At 39.4% G+C, this 19,946-nt stretch overlaps 1 protein-coding gene across 1 annotated transcript in view; it reads left to right on the top strand.

Moving 5' to 3' along the window:
• Positions 1-2,375: 2,375 nt before the first annotated feature.
• Positions 2,376-19,946, top strand: part of LOC119653504 (serine-rich adhesin for platelets) — a 123,119-nt gene continuing 105,548 nt past the window's right edge. The window contains exon 1 of the mRNA XM_038058160.1: positions 2,376-2,568. The gene's annotated coding sequence lies outside the window, so the exon portion shown is untranslated. The remainder of the gene's footprint in view (positions 2,569-19,946) is intronic.

Genomic DNA, 19,946 nt, shown 5'->3' with positions numbered 1-19,946 from the left:
GCATTGTATTGATAATAGCCAACCTCATATGCTTCACACTAGGAGTTCAATATTATTAGGAAATGTGAAGAAGATACAGATACAAACAAGTCGACAAACCGGAACCTGGACGCTTTAGGAGTGAAAGGTTTTGTTTTGTAAACAAATTTGAGTGGACATTTGTCCCACTAACACCTTGCACGTAATATATGTACGCATATATTACATGAGAATATCCACTTTCGCGTGATACTAACATTCAAAGTCTGGAATTTGAAGAGAAACGACAACTTTGACCAATTATAACTTCGTTAATAATAGCGCGATTTCAACCAAACGTGGTTCTAAGTTAAAATTAATGGCGGTCTTACAGTCAACTAATACAAAATATAGTAATATACTGTTATTAACTTTATGTGAAGAGATATTGGTATGGAGGATATTTCGGATCCTAGGCACTATATAGTGGCAGCTTCTTGATTTTTTTCAGATTTTTTGGTTGGGTAGTTTCTAAGAATGCGTCCGTGGAAGAAATGACCACTTTCGACTCCCTGCAATCCCCACCTTTCCAACAAATGGCAAAACTAAGACCCGCTTCGGAAAGTACTAACCGAAACATTTTATTTGATCAAGACTATATTTGGTGAAAAAATAAATGTATACCTCCCCTTTTGCATGTATGGGAACTCCTTACATTCAAGGCGTTCCCATCTTTCCACCAATTTTGGTGTCAAACACTATAACCGTTCCGAGAAAAATGAGTGTGACAGAGAGACGATTTTAATAAGTTTTTGTGTAAAACTTAAAAATGAACATTCTAGAAGGTTGATAAAAGACAGATAGAAACGTTGGCTTTGTAGACACCCTCTAATCTAATAATATATTCTGAAGCGCTGGCGAGTAATACATCTTAAGTTCAGCTCTAAGATCTGAGTACTTATTGTTAGTTCCGATTTAGGGTGATGATGACTTTCAAAATCTTAGATTGCAGCTAATATGTACAAGAGTGACAAGTTTGACCGTAAGTAGTGGTGTTTCCTCCATTATTTATTTAAATTTAAGAGAGGTGGTTGCCCGTGAAGAACATCGTGAACACTTATCGTGTCACGATTTAGATCCGTGGCTGAACCGAACGCACGATGAAATTACCCAAATTTTAAGTGAGCATGGATGTTTTCAGTCTTATCTGCTCAAGATTAAGGCACGATCTCCTGATTATCCTACAATGGAGTGGCGAACGACGCCGAACACAGGTTCTCTTGTGACAGGTGGAGAGCTTTCATCAGCAGCTTTGTGCAGACTCAAGGGAGCTCTCTCCAGACAACAATGCCGAGAGAGATGCTGAAAGACGCTGGCAGATGGAGCGCTTTCACCTTTAGCTGCCAATATGTTTCCCGGTGGTAAATAATTTTCCACAGACCCTGCAAATGCATTTTAAATATAAGAATTTAACCCCCCAACATAATTAGAATTTCTTATTTTTACAACACATTGACTATTATTATTATTATTACTCACAAGTGTATAAACTAAAACATAGTCAATAAAATTGAAAAGTTTGACGAAAATTCTACTGTTATTAAGAAATTTATAGTAAATGAATAGTGAGTCTAATTATGTGGGTGCAGATACAAAAATTGTGCGCATATGCACATAAAGTTTTCATTACCAAACCCCTACTAGTTCCCACTAGTCCTGAAAGTTTTACTATAGTTCTTAGAATAGGTCGATTTCAAAAACACAATCAAAATGGCGCTACAAATTCATATCATCCACGTCATAATATCCTATATAAAAATAATTGGAGAACATGTGGTTCTTAATAAATGCAATTTTTTACTTATAAGTCTATAAACACACAAATTGTTTGTTAATATTGACTATTCAATTAATTTAACAATTTAAACCCTTCATTTTACAACGGATTTATAACGTGGTAATACGCTTCCATAATATCATATATCATATGTTAAAATGCACAGCATATCTCCTTCTATATAATGGATATATACCTATATATGTATGCACATATGAATATATAGAAGTACTATACAACAGGTAAACTATATTAACGAGCTCCTATTGGGCGATACCTTGTGCATCTTCGTATGCATCTTACCCTGCAGCACTGAAAAATCAAGAACAGACACAAAAGGTGAGGCCCAAAAGGTGAATTCCGATGATGAACGTGATGTGAACATTACCTTTTCTTAAATCTCAAATGAACCCTCGTCTCATTTACGTTTGAATCCTTGTGAGGATCGCACATATGTGCGGTTGTATCCTGTGAAGCACATTTGAAACTCTAGTATACTGTTATGAAGTTTAGTGTGCACGTCGGTGGAATAAATACGAGTATATATGGACTGTTGACAACGTTAGGAGATTCTAAATGTGATTTATTTTGTCTTCGACTGTAGATTATTTATTTCTCAAGTTGCAACTGGAAATTTTCTGGAATACATCTAAGTAAAGTGAATAATCCAGTGTGCCATATTGTGTAAGTGGTGAACTTTTATCCAAAATTGATTTGAAAATTTCGGAAATAAACAATATGGATTTTCCAAAAAGGAGTTAGTAGCTGAAACAGTAAGTAATATTCTAATGTTATATTATCCTTCGCAATTAGCTATTACTGAACTGTTATTGCAAGTAGTGGTCATTTATTTCAAAAATGTGCGAAGGGTCAACACATTAAGTACCAAAAAATAGAATCAGAATTTCGCAAAGAACTCTTTGACATGTCTCTCGTTCACTGTGCTGCTTACTCAACTCCACAAATAATTGGTCCAAACACATAACTAGGTTTGCTTCCTATTGGGAATTCTCGCCAGAATAGATTTACCCCATTAGTTGTTGCAGTACTAGCTGTCATACATTTTTCCGCCTTAACTCACAAGAGTAGGAAACGAAACATTGGAATCGTTTTATATGTTTTGAAGCAAACTATAGTGCGAATAAGGACCCAAATCACACTGAAATGGGGCCACTTCTCATTATCATATCGAAAGCGTTAGAAAAAGGATAATAGTAAAGCAGTCAAATAGTTACATCTAAGTTTTATAGAAATAATCTCAATTTGTGAGTTTAGAAATACCATAGTTCTTTTTCTTGTTGTCCGGATAGTTGAATGGTTAGAGCACAAGACTGCCATACGGAAGGTCGCGGTTCAAATCTCACTGGTGGTAGTCGAATTTGTATCGCGATTTGAAGTCGGATACCAGTCGGCTCAGCTGCGAATGAGTACCTGAGTCAAAATCAGGGTAATAATCTCAGTTAAGCGCAATGCTGACCACATTGTCTCCTACAGGGTACTGTAATCCTGTAGTGTACCGTTACAGTCTTGAATGAAATGCTCTAACACACTTCAAGGCCCTGATCCAATATGGATTGTTGCGCCATCGATTATTATTATTATTATAGTTCTTTTTATTTAATTGCATCGGCTCCTCCAATAAAGTCAGTAAAAACTAGAACCCTTGTGGAATATAAAGCCAAAAGTGAAGAGTGGAGGATATGGATAGGAATGATCGGGTTAGGAGCCATAATCTACGCACTATAAAGTGTAACAAGTCCCGTTCTTACAATTTAGAAGAACCAAAAAACTAGGAAAACCCACACCCGGAATACATCCCATACCGATATCTACCCAAATGAACTGAATAATGATACATTGCTATATTTGATAAATTGCAAAATTTGACATTAGTAAAAAAGGTAATATAAGGGATAATACTGGAAATTTTAATGGAAATCCTACTAAGTGAACTAATGTCGAGATTGTTTTCCAATTCGTTTCGCCATGTTTATAGTAAGCAGTCAATGGGGCGATTCGTCTTTCTATTTCGAACAGTTCTATTGATGATCTTAAGTCGTTCAAAAATGCACGCTGTTAGTCATGCTTCGTTCGACCAAAGTAGATGCACATTGATCCGTCTATTCCCCCATCTTATTTAATTACTTTTGGTAATATTTATATCCAGGGAGCAGTTATGTAAGGTAGAAACCCATTTATATGACCAGCTGTTCAACATCCCACGCATTCCGTTTTTCCATCTTTCTCGTCGCTGCTTTATGCTGTCGTATCTGAAGGCGTTTAGATTCGCAGTAATCATTTCATTTTGTATTGCTATCCATCGTCTTTTGTCTATAGCCAATACATCAGTAGGGTGTTTCCACTGATTCCAATGTCGACTTACGCTTAGCATACTCTTAGTGGTGCTGTTAGTTGAACTGAGGCCATCGTCTGCAGTATGTCCACTAATATTTCTCGCTCATATAGAAAGATGATGTTTGCTAACGTCATGAGAAGTCTGTTACGAAGAGCGGTTGAATTTTTCAGATTCACGTTTGAGGCCATGCTTTTTTCACCACATTTGTGTTCACATAATCACCTAGTTAAACATCCGCTAAGGTTCTTTTGAGCAGCGGAAGTTATTCCCGCTCGGTAGCAAAGGTGGCAGGCATCTCTACTTTAAGAATTTCGTCTTAGTTGCCACTCGACCCCCCCTCCCGATCCTCAAGGAGCTCACGCCATGCAAATGTGATAGATCAGTTCCTTCCCTTTAGATAACTCGGAGAGAGGAGGAGGACATCTAGCACATAACATGAAGTATATATATAGTTCAACGCTATCAGCCAATGGAGAATTGCGTTATGAAATTGCTTCACGCATTAACGCAACCTGGATGAAGTGGCGTTCCACAACTGGTGTCCTTTGTGATCGACGTATCAACGAACGTCTCGAATCTAAAATATACCACAATGTCGTCCGTCCAGTCGCTCTTTATGGTTCTGAGTGTTGGCCGACCATAAAAGACAATGAACGGCGTCTTGCGGTAATGGAGACGAAGATGCTACGTTGGACTAGTGGCGTCACACATTTAGATCACATCCGAAATGAGGATATCCGCGATCGTTATGGGGTTGCACCGATCGTGGAAAAGTTGCGAGAGAGGCGTCTTCGATGGTATGGTCACGCAATTCGTGCAAACGAGAATTCACTTGCAAAGATTGGTCTGAACATCGAAGTCGATGGTAAACGACCAAAAGGCAGACCTAAGCAACGGTGGCTTGATACGCTGGATGGGGATTTGAAAGTCTCGAGATTGCACCCAGATCAGGCATTCGATAGAGCCAAATGGCGAAGCCGATCACGACGAGCCGACCCCGCTTGTGAACGGGACAAAGGCGGAAGAAAAAGAAGAAAAAAGAAAGATAAGTATACTCCACCGGCCACAAGGTTAATCACAGTAGACCCGAGCTAATTCTGCACTTTGCATTAAAATGCATCATCACTGTGACGTGAGCCTTTCAATGCTGTATCCATCTTCAGGTTGGTAGCCCTTCGGAACGGTTGCACGGGAGAGCGTTCGTAGGCTCCTTTCTATGTATATTAAAATTACATGCAAGATGCGATGGTCCACACGAATATTACCGATTACCAGGAATATATATGCATTACAACATACTTCTACCTATTATCATAGTAACTATACCATCCAGTCAATCCAACAATTAAATTTACTCTCCAGTTACATAAATTTCGTCAGAGACCATACATGGTTAGTTTGATCTCTTCTGTACTTGGTGGTGAAGCTTTGCCAGATTTATTGCAATTCAGAACCCACAGCCCCCACGCACAATGAATTCTAAATCATGTTAAACTCAGTTGTCTACGACTAAAATTGAATTAACTCATTATCTGCACTTGCCTTTATGTAGTTCTGCCCTGTCCAAACTACGCTTCGTCTATAGAAGGTTTCAGCCAGTTCGTGAAACATTTAGATACTCCTGAACTCCTTTTTTAATCAGAATTTTAATAGTCCTTAAGGAGGTTGTAGGAGAGATATTTTCGAAAAGCTTACGTTTCATATTAGAAAGAGATTTTCTTTAAAATAATCTGAGTGTGTAATTCCTATGAACAAAAGTAGTTTGAAAAGTGAAAGCCAAATCCTTGGATAACTGCCTTTGTCAAAAAAAAGTCTCTAAAATAATATTTTTGGGACGTTTTCTTCTAATCTAAAAGACAATAGGAGTAAATGAGTTATATAAAAAGAAATACTTCAATATAAACACATTATCGCATTACTTCAGGATAGTTTAATTAAATCAACCTAACAGTTTCAGCCTCCCTGTCACAAACTAAGAGCCTGCATGACGAATTTCTCAGGGAAAAAAATTAAGGGGTGAAACACTTTCTCCAAAGGATACCTTGAAGAAAAAAATAAATGAGGGTAAACACAAAAACAACAACTAGAGCAGAAAGAGAACACCAAAACACCTCAACTACCTGGATAAGTGTAACACGCCTCTAATTTATGTTGCTTTTTTATTCTTGAATGATTTTTCTGTACCCGGAATCATCTCTTCACGTGGAATTCTTTCCATGGCATGATTCACTTTTTACAGTTAAAATACTTAATAAGGATCTGTCGTGAGGGTAAGGAGGCAATGCCGGTAGTGTTATGAGGAAACGGTTTTTTTAGAGGCTTTCTTCCTATATAATATTCTTTCAGATTCGGTCATGCACTCCATGCAGGATATATACATACATATATAGGTGATACTGATGGGAATAACTTTGAAAAAAATGTAAGTACTTTGACTGGGACATTGATAGGTGTGCATATACGAAATTCATTTAGGGCCTGTATTCGATTGAGAGGAAAGGAAGAAAAAACGGGGCTGACAATGGGAGTCGCTGGTAAGATAAATGTGCCATATCTTAGGTGTAATCAGATAATTTTGCTTGCAATTTCACGGTAACGAAGATATCGTTTTGCTACGATGGCACAAATAAAGTCAACTAACGACTATGATGACTTAGGGACATTTCCCCTGCTATCACTCGAGAGAACAGACTTCGGTCAGAAAGTTTCATTATTTTGAATCTTGAAGATAAACCATCCATTGTTTCTGCGACTAATGTCATTTAAAAATTCAACAAGAGTGTACCATATCGACCATGACAGCCTTCTCCGCAGCACTTGAACTCGTATGTAAATCTAAATGCTCTCCTTCAATTATACTTGAAAGTCTCCGATTCATCCTTGTATAGAGTATGAGGCATCCACCGACCACGGGAACTTTTGAGCTAGGCACGTGCAATCGGCATGCCATTCCAATTTCTACGATTCTATTTAGGAGTTGCTTAAATTTATAGTTCATATGCATGTGTTAATGTATGAAACCTCAGATATGCCGTAAAATTCCTTTCGAAATTTCACCCACCTTAGTCGTCTTAAGTTGTTTAGTATCACTAATATCGAATGTTCCTTCCTCAAATCATCAAAAACTGCTAAGCGATACCATTTCGGCTCTCGCGATGATAATTGATGGTACAAATTTTAATGGTGGACAGTACCATTTATTTGAGGAAAATTGGTCCATAGAATGGACACTCCATCGTCTACCGTCACAAAGTTATATCATTTTTCGTGAATGATGTGAAAAAGCGTGACCTCCCCAAAAAATCACAACTTCCCACTCCCTAAATCAGTTAATTCCACATTTGAAATGAATAGCTTTTCAATTGGAAAGGTCAAAGCAGTTGGCTTACTGAAAACATCTAGTTAACTGTGAATCGTTTTCTTTTCAAACCATTTCGATATTTGTGGATTACGCTGACATAAAGTCCTTCTGTAATAATTGAAGCACACCTTGCATCATTGTTGCATTTTGTATTATTATTTTTTCGTCATTCAGAGCTGCATAAGTAAATGATAATGAACGAGGTGATAAGCTAATTAGGGATGCCAAGGCAAACTAAGATTAAATTTAGCTTAGTACTGAGAAAGAGAGTAAGTAGCTCTCGAAATACGTATATACTATCTATTGAAATATATTGTAGCAGGAGAAAGCTACCTTTTATTTTTACTAAGATTAAATTGTTTACTAGCAAAACGATTTCGATCAATTCCACTCCCTAGCATTCTATTACGAATACGATCTAAGATAATAAATGGAACATTTTGATTCAATGTTATGTAATCAATCAGAGATCAGGCAGTCGGACAAAGATTATCAGTTACCTCGAATCGAAAATGAAATTCCATGTGGTGGATGGTAATTTCAAGGATCACGAGTTTTAAAGCAGACCAGAAATGTGTATCTTGTAATCCTAAAACTAAGGGTAGTATAGGGCTGCATCCTGAGTTATAATATAGAGAGTCATGTGGCAGCGCCTTCCCCCTCCTGCGTGACTCAAGGATCATGCCATTTTCGGTCAAAATTTTCGCCTCCTCCATCGCCATATTTTTCTAATTCTTTTGGATGATTTTCGAACTTTTCTCGACCTTTTTGTTGTTTGGATCATCGGAGGACATTTGCCATCAACAAGAATTCCATCCTTGTTGATGAACGATAACCCTTGAACCAGGTTTTTCAATTGCATCATCTTGGTGACATATTTCACATTTCAAGAACTACCTCTTCTGAACAGAAAGAAACCTACTTTTTTTAGTTCATTAGCAAAATCTTCACATACTCGCGATGGGGTGCTTCTAGGTAGTCTCGCGTATTATACTATAAAATTCGAAAAAGGAGTTTGTACGAGAAGGAATAACAAGTCTTACAATAGTAAGCTAGTGAAGTAAACATACAGGTGGAACAAATCTTAAGCATAAGTAAATTGATTTGACAGTGTCCGGATAGCTGGGTGTATTGTGCTTTGACGTCGGACACCAGTCGACTCAGCTATGAATGACTACCTGAGTCAAATCAGGGTAATAATCTCGGGCGAGCGCAATGCTAACCACATTGCCTCCTATAGGATATTGTCATCCTGTAGAGTACCGTTACAGTCTTGAATGAAATGCTCTAACATACTTTACGGCCCTGATCCAATTGGATTGTTGCCCCAAAGATTATTATTATCATAAATAGGTATGATGCATCCATCCTACGAACACTTGTTGGTATCTAAATGACAGTGGAAAATGCTTAAGTAATCGACAATATTCTGAACGTCGGGGGTGCCTCGCAGGTATGTGACCGCTGTGGTCCATTCAGGACAGATACGAATCGGGGCGAAATAATCCTCCCCAACAAAGATGTGCAAGACTAGCTCTTGTTAATCAGGATAGAATTTTTTCTTTGGTAGTATGGCAGCGTGGTTCTGTAGTCATCTTTAATGGCTCTCCATGCCACATATGTCGGTATATATTCTACCAAATACTACCTACACTTCGTTTGATACTCAGAAGTTGAGATTGATTGTACCTTCTGTAGATTCGAAACTCCATGAAAGATGGTCGGCTTCCAGTTAATTTTTGGTTTCGAGGGTGATGTACAGCTCATGCCATCCAGAAGTTGCGTAACCGTGTCTAAAGCCTTTAATAAATCAAAATTATTTACACAAAAGTGCGGGATAGTTGAGTCTTTTGGGTGTTTGGCATTTTATAGCATTCAATCCCCTCAATCCCATTGTAGAGGTGTACACCCTATGGAAGTCGTATTGCTGGTTGGTAGATAGAATATGTGTTACAAATATCGACAGGAGGATCAATTCTTGACAATAGCCAATTAGAAGTTTAAAATAACAGGCGTATTTTTTGGGTCGCTTACCGTATCGAGATTGTAATTGCTGAAATGGACACTATATTTAGATATTCTATGCTCGGTTATTTGCTGGCTTTGGTGTTCCAGGTATTTTTCATGTACCAATCTGGTATTTGGCTTGATCCGGGGGTTCCCTATGCTAAAATGTATTTTACAATCGCGTTAAGCAATACTCGTCTAAATCCAAAACAAGTCGAGAAAGCGGAAGCTAGACGCTTCAGGTACGAAAGGTTTTGTGGATTTCTTTTATAAAGAGTTTTGAGTACACATTTGTACCATTAGTATGTAGCACGTAATATATGGATGTATTATGTGAAAATATCCACTTTCAAGTGATATTGACATTCAAAGTCTTGAATTTGCACAGAAGCGACAGCTTTGACCTATTCTGACTTTGTTAATAATAGTGCGATTTTAACCAAATTTGGTAGAATCATGCTTTATGCTGTAGCCTACATTGCTGCGAAATTTTGTGATTATTGGGTGAACTTAAGGAGGGTTTCCCTGTCAATTACTAAAAACGATAGTAACGTACTAACTTTGTTTGAACAGGTATCGGTATGGAGGCTATTTCAGAGCCTGGGCACCATACAGAGGCAGCTTGCTGATTTCTGCAGATTTTTCGGTTGGGTAGTTTCTGAGAATGGGTCCGTTAAAGAAATGATCACTTTCAATTCCCCGCACTTCCAAGCTTTTCAACAAATGTCAAAACTAAGACCGCTTACTCACCGAGACCTTTCATTTGATACCCCACATGACTATATTTGATGAAAAAAAATGTGCACCCCCCTTTTGCATGTATAAGGACCGCCCTCCCCTTTAAATTCGACGTAAAAGGATGTAAATCACTATATGCATGAGCGTTTACAGTTCCCACCTTTCTACCAAATTTGGTGTCAATTGCTACAACCGTCTCCAAGAAAAATGCGTGTGACGGACGGACAGCCAGACAGTAAACCGATTTGCGGATTTGCGGTGTTCGGAAGATTGTAGAAGCTTGTTGAGTTTTATAGTTATTAAAGATCGGAACAGAAGGTGAGAAGAAAACCATAGTTCATAGCTATGCTGGCCAGTCAAAAAGAGAGTAATTATTGGTTTGTATCCGACTAGATAGCTGCTTGTTAGTGGTATATACAGCAGTGGCATTCTGGTTATCAAGGTTGCAAGTTCCCCAATGTGGTTGATAGCAACACAGGTTGGGCACGTCGACTAAGATGGATGTTAGTTGCCCTCAATTTGGCACCACAGGAAATTGCAAAGACTATACCGATTCAGGTTGGAGCAATTCCTAAGGTAGCACCATCGGTCTCAATAACTGCATCTCACTGAGACGAAGTTACATGCACAACAGATCCAAGGTTCAATTCAATACCGACACGGGCGATGAGCATTGAGAGAATATGTGGCTTTAAATTCCTATATAAGCCAAAGCAGTTAATCAAACCCGCTTTGTAAGTTTGAGTTAAAATGAAGATGAAATACAAATATTCTTCATCCTTCGAATTTGTATCTTTTTGGTTTGTGGGCTGGGTAGCATAATCTGCAAATTGAGTTTGATCCCTTTATCGCTAGAAATAGATTTGCTTAGAATTAAGTTCACTTTATTATGCGTGAATATTAGTAATGGCAGCAATAACTTCACATCACAACTATTGGAATATGTATTTTTTCATTTCGAATATTTCTACTACAAAAAGTTAGAAATAATGTTAACCATAGATAAATATAAAAAAAATAATGAAGTATTGTCCTCAACATCTAATATTATCTGTAAAACACTACTCTTCGATATATAAGTGTTGCGGCAAGTGTTGGCATGAAATCTAATAATATTTTCATGTATTCAATAAACTAAAAAAAGTTGAACACATTCAAAAATGTACATAATAATTGCGCCCAGAAGTAACAATCAAGAGTGCTGCATCAAGTAGCATTCAAGAGGATCAGTTTCTTATATCCATAAAACACTAAAAATGTATTCAGCACCATTAACCTCGTCCATTCTCGTCCTCATCAGTACACCATAGAGACTTTATGGCCTCTTTAAGGCTGTATCACCTGATTTGCAAGGACCTTGTGGCCCTACGCTCGTCCATGATCATTTGGTGATCGTAAAACTCTCACCCTGTGGGCTATGTCATGCTGGGTGTAAATTTGTTCGCATAACAAATGAAACACGAGACCAACTGACTAGACCCTCCGCAAATCAACAAATTCGGAAGGAGCATGGTCACAGTGCTGGCTGCGATCTTGACCATTTTTTCTATGGTTCGCCCTCTTCTATGTCCATATATTGTGTTAAAATGAGTTATTTTAAGGCGGCTGTAAAAATTTCTAACCGGTTATCGACTTAGATTCACCCTACATCCAAAGATATCCAAAGAACTGCTCAAGAGATAAGCGAGCAATTTTTCGCGGTCCTTGCACTTATTTTGGCGAAGATTGCGTTTGGGTAAACCAAATCTTTTTTGCATATTCACGATGCCCCTGCAATTTTTCACAAAATTTGGCGCGGGTATTCATAACATGTTTGTCCATAAAAAAAGTTGTCTTGTCGTAGCAGAAGCGAAAAGGGAAGTCAGTCCCTTTACGTCATGGTATAAGATAATATTTTCGGGGATGTTCGCTCTAAGATACTTTTCTTAAGCTACCACGGCAACAGGACTGGTTGTAAAGTTTGGCAAGTCTGCGCCAAAAATTACAGCAAAAACAACTACTACATACAGTACCAAATCAGCAGAATTTACCTGATCGAGGGACGCAGGAATTGAAAGGATGCCTGGATGGACGATGGTGTGTGCGATCACACAGCTGCATGCCATTTCGAAAAAGGAAAGAATAAGGAACAACAATAGAGTCTTAATATCTTTCGTTTAGATTGGACATTGTGTAAGACCCAGGTTTCATTGTGAGTTAATACATCTCGTTTTTGCTGGCTTGATTTGGAAAGAGGTGCACGGCGCGTTTCGTTTGCTGCTCCTTAAGCTTCTTGAATTCGTCAATTGCAATACGTTTTCTTCCCATACAGTTAAAAGTAAAACCCAGAGAGCAGAAAGCGTGCTGATGCTGTAATGAGATTTCATTTTCCACCTTGATGCCTTCAGCAGCGGGAGATAATAATAGGACTCGGTTAAGATTTTACCGCTTCTCAAGCCCCATAATATCTATCTATTGTCATCAATCTAATACACTTGCTATTTCCAGAACTTTTACTCGTACGGCTGCCTTCGGTAGTTCGAATGTCCCACTCTAAAGAATGCCTTTAAATACATAGCATATGTACACATATCATTTCTGAAGTGAGGTAGGAAATTTTTAAAAGGCATTCTGAATGCCCACGACACATCTGCAGTGTATCTAGGTACCGTACGCAAGTGATCTAATTTCTTTGCAAAATCTGGAAAATCCAATGGAATGTTCACCGAACGCCTAATCGGGAACAATAGAAATCATACGTATTTACCTTAAGAACAACACTGAAGGCAGATGGTCGGCGGTAAATTCCTTATTCTTTATTTTCATTGAAGTCTTTCTTGACTTTGACTTCACCTTTTCCGATCCGATGGATATGGGCCCAAAGGCAACCGAGTTTATATTTATGCATTTATTGGATATAGTGAGTATCGTGCACAAGGAACCACATATGTACCTTGAGTGCCATAGGTACCTCCGGGACGGGCCCGATACAGGCGTTTTAGTTAGTATAAATATTTCGCGGTTTCGACGCTTTTTGTAAACTTTTTTGCAAGAGTGCCTTTCCGATCCTTTTTAGCTTGGGGCTATTGCCCTGCAGCATTTCGCATGAACGTGACTAGGGCTCAAGCGTTTTCTTGATAAGGAGAGGATGCACTTTTCATGTTGTTAGCTGAAAAGGTTGAGGCCATGTTCATTCAACAACGACCATGGTATACAATTAAATGCATAAATTCCATGATCAAAAGACAGAGGAGAATCGAAATCCGAAGAAAAAGTGTTGTTTCGGTGAAGCATTGTATATAAGAATGGAGACCGCTGAACATACATACATATATGCATACTGTTAAACGTTCATCAAGGTGTCTTTAAAGAGCCCTCAACTTATAAGTCGTCGGTATTGTTCTGATCACAATGAATAAATGCCTAATTGATCGATAATACGAATGAGACTGCCCTCGTTTAATGAGAAGGGGGTTCAAACCATGGAATATTTTCATCGTGATTTTTTCTCGAAAACTACAATAAAACAAAGACGTATTTAAAAAAAATATATATCAAAAGTGCTGGAGAACTGTTTAAATTCACTGATTAATTGTTGTAATGGCTATGACAGTGGAGATGATCAAAATGGTCATCTAACTAACCACGGTTAATGACGGGACAGCGTTATTCCAGAATCTAGAAAAGGCGGCGAGAATTGGCCATTCAGGACCTCTACCACTTAAGTATAAATCGACTAAAGTATTCCGTCGATACGCTATTCCATGCTTCGATGATAGCCTTTCGATTTTGGATTGAATTCAACCCCCCCCCCCCCCCTAGTCTCGCACAAAAATTAACGTGTCTATTAAAACCTGTGCATCTGGGGCTTATATCAAAACGGACCTAAAAATCCATAAACGTTGAGGAAATTACGAAAAGTAACATGCCCGACCGTGAACGTGGATTCGAAAAGTCAAAATCCGAATGTCGCAATCAAAGGAAAGACAGTCCACGGCGGAACACACCGATACTTTTCTAGCCTCAAATGAAAAGGAAACACGCTACATGGAATCTCTTCCTTAGCTAGATATCTTCAGGCATAAACATCAGAATGATATTGCATCCCAAATATAGGACTTACTATTGGAGTTAGAAAGGGTCCTCAAATTAAAAAGCGTCAAGTTTAAGCGCCCACTAGGAAGAAATTTCACTTATTCACATCTAACGAGACAAAATAACAAGAAAAAATATTAACCGAGAAACTAGGCAAGAAGAAAAACAAAAATCAAAAAGTAAAAAACAAAATATTCGACAGCACAATAATCTATTTTGAACTTTGTCCTTGAAGTGTTTTAGAACTCTTCTGGTCTAGACATTAACAGAACAGTAAGAGCCAATGTGGTGAGATTCACCCGGGGGATGAGAAAAACAGCTTAAGGCACACGGAAAGAATTAAATCTAGATATGCCCAAAGCAGACCGCTAATCAAATTGATACTTCTCTAGAAGTAATTGGGGAGCCCTACCGGGAAATAAAAACCAACTACCAAAGTGTCTATTCTGTTCAGACTAACCTTGGCAAGTGAATTCTTGCTAACGCGAATTATATGACCATACCACCGAAGAAGCCTCTATCGCAATTTTCCACGAGGCGTTCGTTGTCAGGTCGATAACAATGAACGCAAATTGCTGAACGAGACTTCATCCAGGTTACGCGAATGCGTATAGAAATTTCATAACGCGGTTCTCCATTAGTAGATAGCATTGACCCGAGATAGTTAAGTCCTATTGCGTTCCGCAATTTCATTCGTTTTATTGCTTAAACAACTAGAGTGACGCTGAAAGGTGGAATTGGCCCAAATATCAGCAGTATTTGTAGAAGTGGAAGATGAATAAATTCTTCTGTTGAAATCGATCGCCAGGAGCCGATGAAATTACAGCCGAATTGGTTAAATATGAAGGCGACCAGTTACACCAAGTGGTTCATCAACTTGTGCTCAAGGTATGGGGCAGCGAATCAATGCCTGACGATTGGCAACTAGGTACTATCTGTCTGATACATAAAAAGGGAGATATCACACATTGCAGCAATTATAGAGGTATCATGTTGCTGAGTACCATCTATAAGATATTCTACGCTATCTTGCTAGCCCGGATAGCCCCATACGTCCAGAACGTCGATAGCCCATACCAAACAAGCTTCACTCCAGGCAAATCAGCAACAGATCAGATTTTCTTTGTGGGGCAAGCGATGGAAAAACTGTTGGAATATGGACATCAGTTGTACCATCTATTCATCGACATTAAAGCCGCCTATGATATCATAGCCAGGGTAAAACTGTACACGGGCATGAAGGAATTCGGTATCCCGAGCCATGTACGAGGCCAGATAAAAGCAGCAAGATCACTCTCAAGACCATTCGACATCAATAACGGTCTACGACAAGGGGATGCCCTATCATGTGTCCTCTTTAACCTGGCCCTCGAGAAAGTGATCCGTGATGCTGAGGTAAATGCAAGAGGTACGATCCTCTTTAAGTCCACCCAACTACTGGCCTATGCTGACGATATCAACATTATGGGAAGAACAACCCGAGACGTACAAACTGCCTTCATCCAGATCAAGCAGGCGGCGCGAGATCTTAGGCTGCACATCAATGAAGGCAAGACAAAATATATATTGTCAACGTCAGCGCCGAAAACCAACCAACCAACGACATCAAAACGCACTGGTCAAACGGGAGAATGCAACTTTGAGACCGTTGATAATTTCTCCTATCTAGGGTTAAAAATCACAACCGATAACAACTACGATGATGAAATCCGCGCTCGGTTGTTGTCAGCCAACAGAGCCTATTTCAGCTTACAAAGACTGTTTCGCTCGAAACGTCTCACCATAGGGCTAAAGCTCTTCCTGTACAAAACAATGATCTTGCCAGTTCTCATGTACTCCTCGGAGACTTGGTTTCTTAGCAAGAAGAATTGCGACCTCTTGGCTGCGTTCGAGAGAAGAATGCTCCGAAGAATGTTTGGCCCCCTACATGAGGATGGCCTACATAACGACGAAACCTATAAGCGAAACCATGACCATCCGGTTGTGGATAAAATCCGGCTCAATAGGTTACGGTGGTCTGGTCACTTAATCCGTATGGATGAGGATAATCCCACCCGGGAAATTCTATAAGGGTAATATCTATGGTAGAAAAGAAGATGAGGCAGACCATGCCTAAGATGGAGCGATGGCGTTGGTCAGGACGCCAGACAGCTTTTAAGGATATCGAATTGGTGGACCTCGGCGCAAAACTGGGATGTCTGGAGTTCATTATTAAGACCGGGTACCGGTTGTTGCGCCGTCGATGATGATGATGAAATCGATATCCCGTATAAGTGGTGTCGGCTTTTGACAAGTTGATACAGATCTCTGTCGCCGCCCCGATTTTCCAATTTATCGTCAAGATCTTTGCAATGGACAGCACTGGTAATGGCGATCGTTTTCTTTGTTTCCCGGTTAGCGTTCTTGTAAATTTGAAAATTGGCCAGCGTTTTATCGTCGAGAAACTTGTGGTATAGGCATTTCTTTTCACTGATCTTCATTTGGACATCGTCATTCCAAATCTAAGTACCTCGGTTGATCAGGTCGACCAATCTGTGGTGCGTATACGGTGAGAAAGTGAATCGTGCGATCAGCCGATATAATGGCAATGCCATTACCTTAATGAATGTGTGGGCTACCAAAATAGAGAAGTTTATAACTATTTTTACTGCGTTCGCGTTCTATGTCGCAACTTTTGGCACCGCACCATCGAATTTCTTGTAGAACGCAAATATGCGTCTTTTCTGAAAGGCTTTTGCGCATGCATTAACTTTACTTCCCCGCAAGTTCTTTGGTCGTATGTTAGACAGTGGCAGAACCGTCGCAATTCGCGGAATGTGTTGATAATGGTAGAATTTCTTTTGTCTTCCGTTTCTTTCTTTTTTTGGTCACGGGACCCAAGCACGTCACGCTCAGCGTCGCCTGCAACCATCTACAGAGCTCTCAGCACCTTACGTTCATCGATCCGTCACCACATTTCTGGCGACAACCCCACCCGCACCAGCAATAAGAACATTTTTCGTGATCACCCAGTCCTCATTCATATTCTCAGCCGTTTATATTTTTTATGTAATAAGAAATCTTTCCTATTTGGGGATGACAGCCAAAATTGGAAGAGTCGATGTTCTGTTCACTTGTGAGCAGCCGTAGTAACAACATTTAAGCGAAGGTAAGTGTCCATTAGATGATGATCTCCTTTAAGGCCGAGAATAGCACCTATTCAAAAAGCAACTCCCGAATCTACTTTCGGTCGCGATGTGGTGAATCTAAACAGATGTTCGTTGACGGTCAGTGGGAACCCAACTAACCTTGTGGCAAGTCCTGTTCAACAGTCTACCGCGAATGACGAAGTTGCGACAGTTACGGATATCTACAAACGGCCCACCGTTGTTGTTATGGTTATCAAGACCATACTTGTCTATCAAATGGTCAAGCAATGTTTTTTCAGATCCAACCTTAACATTTAAATTAGCTCACAATGTCACCTTAAGGAGCCTCTCCTCTATCTGGGAAATCTCGGATGGGGCGTACCACTACGCATGGTGATGTTTCTTATTCTGGGCCAGAATATCACAGCCGTGATTCTGTCACGTCTGCTATCACAAGGGTTTTCAGAACACATAGCAAAATGCCACTTTCTTTGGAGCCCCAATGTTCAGCGTATATCGCCAGAATTCACGCTCAAATTAAAAAGGGAGCATTCTTTGGATTCTCAATAGTGTTATGAAGCATTATGTGAACATTTAAGAAACTAATCAAATATGGTTTTCTGTTGTTCTCTTTAGGCATTGAGGAGTTCTATGTCCACATCCACTTGATATCTCGTCGGGCCAAATAGATATCAACTTTCTTCCACTCCACGGACTCCCCCTTTCGGGCTTAGCTCCCAAGTGTCAAAAATCAAGGTGCAATGAGGACGTCATATGATGAGGTAGCGTCTGATGAGTTGTCTTTGCTATGCTAAGAAGTCGGAAGCTGTAATCGTCGCCCCTTGACCTTTGATACTAGGGTGCTAAGTGGGAGCAAATTGCTCTCCATTTGGTCTAGTTCGATATCAGGTGGATGAGCACTTAGGACTCCTCAATCTCTAAACAAAAGAAATTTTTCTAGCTCCGGCCAAATTTTGGTCTGAAGCGTAGGCGAATTTACGTTCGATATAATATTATAAAAGGAGCGTATAAAGGGCAGAGGTGAGGCAAAATTTGTTGAGTTGTTTCTGCCCTAGTATGAAATCGTAAGCCGACTTCGTACCTCTTGACTTCAATCAAATATGGTTTTTACCAGCGAAGGAAGTGAGGCTAGCCCCTATCCGAGTCGCAGTGGATGTTTCGGAAGCAAGAAAGTTTCGAAATTTATAGGTTACTAACTCACAAATTTTTATCCCTTTCAATCACCGGCTCAATAGGTTGATGCCATGGATTGGATTCATAATGGGAAAGGTTTCAGTGAAATTTAGATCATTAAGTGAATAATTTAATATTCACTCAAAGGTCTTTAAAGTTCCTGTCTTATGTCTATCTAGTTCGATCTCTTTTGGTAAAAATGTTTGCTCGGTTGATAGACACCAGGTGTGCAGCTATGAAAGGCCAAAGAATGCCAGTCTGGTGAGTAAACCATATGGGGTAGAACCAGGTATCCTTGTGCTGCCTCTTTAGATTAATTTGGCGTTCGTTTCGGAATATCAATTTTCGATCGAAATCAATAAATGTTCAAAGTTAAATTGAATAAAAGCATCTCACTACCGCCCCGACATTATCTGAAAGTTTAATTAATGTTCAGAAGATCAGTACTGATTGACTTCGTATTTCACGAAAATATTTGGAATGGAGTTGGAGACTCACCATCGTAGTTTCCCGATATATTGCATTACCTAACCTCCCCCTAACGATTAAATAAGGTAACAACAACATCAGAACATTTGTAAATGGTTTTCAAACAAAAACTAGTTCCTGTAGCAACAAGGATGAATGCATAATAAGCGGAAGTAGTTTAATGAGCATAATTTTACTTCGCCGAACTCCTGAACAATCCCAGGTCATCAGCGGCAACGGAGGAATTTCTTTTTAAACGTGAGCATTCTATTCCTGCAATTGATTCCCCGTGCTTAGAAGGCCAAAATTCCTCAAAGATGGGAGTAGGTGTATTGGAAAGATCACCCACATGATAATCAAATAACATGGATAGCATCATTCATCCTATCCACGAAAAAGCGAAGGATTCAATCTAAATATAAATTGTACCAAACACCTTGACCATGATATGGCTGCAAAAACTGCACTCTATAAAGGATGAGTGGATACCCAAAAAGATACTCACGGAGAAAATCAGTGGAAGGAGGCGATTTGCACCGTCACCGTCTTCAAGTCAATGAAAAGCTAGTGTAGCGAAGACCTGAATTCCGTGCTCCACAATGATATCCAAAGTGTCGATGTGGTTAGCTCAGGAAGGCGCAGAGGGAAAATCAACTTGCTCTGTATCATTTAAAATTTCGAGATGTTCTCTAACGCGTTCCACATAAATCCATTACAATTATTACACTGAAAATTGATACCTTTACCATTTCATCCATAAGAGGTGGGGTTTCACTAGATGTTATATAGTTGGGAAGCATAGTGAAATGACGAAGCCAACAATCT

The sequence above is a fragment of the Hermetia illucens genome, chromosome 4 (genome assembly GCF_905115235.1).
Source record: "Hermetia illucens chromosome 4, iHerIll2.2.curated.20191125, whole genome shotgun sequence".
Taxonomy (NCBI): Eukaryota; Metazoa; Arthropoda; class Insecta; order Diptera; family Stratiomyidae; genus Hermetia; species Hermetia illucens.
This window is presented reverse-complemented; position numbering and strand designations above follow the sequence as displayed.